The sequence below is a fragment of the Hyaena hyaena genome, unplaced genomic scaffold (genome assembly GCF_003009895.1).
Source record: "Hyaena hyaena isolate Hyena2069 unplaced genomic scaffold, ASM300989v1 scaffold_652, whole genome shotgun sequence".
Classification (NCBI taxonomy): Eukaryota; Metazoa; Chordata; class Mammalia; order Carnivora; family Hyaenidae; genus Hyaena; species Hyaena hyaena.
Genome location: NW_024081284.1, coordinates 67,881 through 72,186, shown reverse-complemented (window position 1 = coordinate 72,186; position 4,306 = coordinate 67,881).

Below are 4,306 nucleotides of genomic sequence, written 5' to 3'. Positions count from 1 at the left end.
ATTCATTTTTATTTTTTATTTTTTAAGTTGGCCTCACACCCAATGCAGAGTCCAACATAGGGCTTGAACTCAGAGATCAAGACCTGAGCTGAGCTAAGAGTTGGATGGCAGAGTCACCTGGGTGGGTTAGTCAGTTGAGTGTGCGACTTTGGCTCAGGTCATGATCTCATGGTTCATGGGTTCGAGCCCTGTGTCGGGCTCAGTGCTGACAGCTTGGAGCCTGGAGCCTGCTTCGAATTATGTGTCTCTCTGTCCCTCTCCTGCTTTGTACTCTCTCTCTCTGTCTCTGAAAAATAAATAAACATTAAAAAAATTTAACGGTTGGATGCTTAACTGACCAAGTGACCCAGGTGCTCCATTATTGGCTGACTTTGTAATTTTGCATGGATTACCCTATTTCTCTGCATATCTGCATTGTTACCTATAATTAGATAATACCACCCCATGTAGTGACCATGAGATTAAAATTGGTATGGGTGGAAGCAGTCCCTACAATTATAACCCCCTCAAATAGCTCAGCTGCTTTGGGGAATGAACCCAGATAAGCCATTAATATGGCTACTCCAATTAATGCATTTTTGGTTGGCCCAACTTCAAAGCCAGAGAAGGCAGGTATATTATATAGTCTGATACATCCGTCTTCCCGCTTCACCATGGACCATACAGATGTCCCTGGACTGGTTCTCTGTGACACTGGACTGCTTGTTACTGTCAGTGGCAGTGCTGTGTGACAGTTCTGTGCTCAGACTCTGGAATCGGATGCTCCTGGATACTGGTCTTGGCTCTATCACTGCTGAGCATGGACACTTGAAACCATTGAATTGTCTAGGCTTCTGTATTCTGATTTGTCAGACATTTATAATAATAGCATGTGCTTCATAGAGTTTTTAAGAGGATGACATGATAATGCACGTAAACATTGAATGAAGAAATTGGAACCGAAAAAGTATCCCATGGGTAAGTGGTTCTCATTTCTCTGTTAGGCTATTTGTTTTGGCATCAACAGTCCTATTTCTGTCCATTTCTCTCCTCTTTCCCTGCCCCCACCTCTGGCCTTATTGACATACAGTTGACAGTTAGAAATTGTATGTACTTAAGGTATAAAACTTGATAATTTGGTACACACATACTGATTCTGAAGGAAACATCAAACGAAGTTAATTAACGTATCCATCTCAGATATATCCATCTCACGTAGAAAAGTTACCTTTTCGTTCTTGTGTGTGTGTGTGTGTGTTAAGAATGCTTCACATCTACTCTCTTAGCAAAATTAATTATACAGTATAGTATTATTGTAGTCACATTGTTGTACATGAGGTCTCCAGAACTCTTTCCATCTTGCAAAACTGAAAACCTACACCGCTTCAACAAAAACTCCCCATTTCTGCATCCCCTCAGCCCCTTTACTTTCTATTTCAATGGATTTGACTATTTTATTATTATTTTTTTTTAATGTTTACTTTTGAGAGAGAGTGCGAATGGGGCAGGGATAGAGAGAGAGGGAGACACAGAATCCGAAGCAGCTCCAGGCTCTGAGCTGTCAGCACAGAGCCCGACTTGGGCCTTGAATGCACGAACTGTGAGATCATGACCTGAGCCCAAGTTGGACACTGAACCAACTGAGCCGCTCAGGTGCCCCAGGTTTGACTATTTTAGGTTTCACATAGTGGTGAGTGTTTGCAGTGTGTGTCTTTCTGAGTCTTCTTGAAATGTATTCTTTATCTGCTTCTGTGATGAAGCCTGGGTGCTTTCTTTGTTCCTGAGCTGCGCCAATCAGTTAACGTTTTAGGGAAACATTTCACTTCCTTCACTTAAAAAATGAGAATAACAATATGTATATGTTGATTTACATGAAGTAAGCACTCAATAAATATTAGCAAATAAAATTATAAAGTTAAGCTAATATACATTTGTGCTCACATTTCTGATACATATTGTCAAATTCCTCTTTGGAGGTGTGTCAAATAATACACCAAATGTTATGAAATATTTAAACTGCTGACTGTGTAACAGATAGAAAATGGTATATTATGATTTTCATTTGGACTTCTATTAAAGTGTCTGATATCTAGCATCTTTCCATATGATCATAACATTTGTATTTTCTTTTCCGTGAATGTTTGTTCATATCCTATGTATACTTCCTTATGGAGTTTTTAGGAGATCTTTACATATTAAGGAATTAGGTCCTCTGTGTTGGTGTTTCTTAGAAGTTTAGAAACTTTGGTTGCCCTGACCCAATTTTTCATTCGTCTTTTGACTTTAATTATAGTACTTATGTTTTAAGAAAAATATGCATATTTATAAAGTCAAATTTATTCTTTTTTAAAAAATAGTTTATTGTCAAGTTGGTTTCCATATAACACCCAGTGCTCATCCCCACAAGTGCCCTCCTCCATGCCCATCACCCTCCTTCCCTCCCCTCAACCTCATCTGCCCTCAGTTTGTTCTTGGCATTCAGAAGTCTCATGGTTTGCCTCCCTCCCTCTCCCCCACTATTTTTCCCCTTCTTCTCACCCATGGTCCTCCGTTAAGTTCCTCCTAATCCTCCTATACGTGCAAACATATGGTATCTGTCCTTCTCTGCCTGACTTATTTCACTCAGCATAACACCCTCAAGGTCCATCCATGTTGCTACACATGGCCAGATTTCACTCTTTCTCATTGCCATGTAGTATTCCATGGTATAGATAAACCACATCTTCTTGATCCATTTGTCCGTTGATAGACAATTAGGCTCTTTCCATGTTTTGACTACTGTTGAGAGTGCTGCTATGAACATTGGGGTCCATGTGCCCCTATGCATCAGCACTCCTGTATCCCTTGGGTAAATTCCTAGAGTGCTATAGGGGTTTCTATTGTTAATTTTTTGAGGAACCTCCACACTGTTTTCCAGAGGGGCTGCACCCATTTACATTCCCACTAATAGTGTAGGAGGGTGCCCGTTTCTTCACGCCCTCATCAGCATCTAGAGTCCTCTGATTTGCTCATTTTACCCACTCTGACCGGCGTAAGATGGTACCTCAGTGTGATTTTGATTTGTATTTCCCTGATGAGGAGGGATGCTGAGCATCGTTTCATGTGTCTGTTGGCCATCTGGATGTCCTCTTTGGAGAAGTGTCTGTTTATGTCTTCTGCCCATTTCTTCACTGGAATGTTTGTTTTCTGAGTGTGGAGTTTGGTGAGTTCCTTATAGATTTTGGATACTAACCCTTTATCTGATATGTCATTTGCAACTATCGTTTCCCATTCCGTCGGTTGTCTGTTAGTTTTATGGATTGTTTCCTTTGCTGTGCAGAAGCTTTTAATCTTGATGAGGTCCCAATAGTTCATTTTTGCTCTTGATTCCCTTGCCTTTAGGGATGTGTCAAGTAAGAACTTGCTGTGGTTGAGGTCAGGGAGGTTGTTTCCCGCTTTCCCCTCTAGGGTTTTGATGGTTTCCTGTCTCACATTCAGGTCCTTTATCTGTTTTGAGTTTATTTTTGTGTATGGTGTGAGAAAATGAGCTAGTTTGATTCTTCATGTTGCTGTCCAGTTCTCCCAGGACTGTCTGTTAAAGAGGCTGTCTTTTTTCCATCGGATACTCTTTCCTGCTTTCTCAAAGATTAGTTGACTATATACTTTTGGGTCCAATTCTGAGTTCTCAATTCTATTCCATTGGTCTATGTGTCTGTTTTTTTGCCATTACTATACTGTCTTGATGATGACAGCTTTGTAGTAGAGGTTAATTTCTGTGATTGTGATGCCTCCTGTTTTGGTTTTCTTCTTCAATATTCCTTTGGCTATTCGGGGTCTTTTGTGGTTCCATGGAAATTTTAGGATAGCTTGTTCTAGTTTTGAGAAGAATGCTGGTGTAATTTTAATTGGGATTGCATTGAATGTGTAGATTGCTCTGGGTAGTAATGACATTTTAACTATATTTATTCTTCCAATCCATGAGCATGGAATGTTTTTACATTTCTTTGTGTCTTCTTCAATTTCTTTTATCAGTTTTCTATAGTTTTCATCATACAGATCTCTTGTATCCTTGGTTAAGTTTATTCCAAGGTATTTTATGGTTTTTTGTGCACTTGTGAATGGGATCAGTTTCTTGATTTCTCTTTCTTTTGCTTCATTGTTGGTGTATAAAAATGCAACCGATTTCTGTACGTTGATTTTGTACCCTGCAACTTGGCTGAATTCTTGGATCAGTTCTAGTAGGCTTCTGGTGGAGTCTGTCGGGTTTTCGATGTAGAGTATCATGTCATCTGCGAAGAGTGAAAGTTTGACTTCCTCTTTGCCAATTCTGATGCCTTTGATTTCCTTT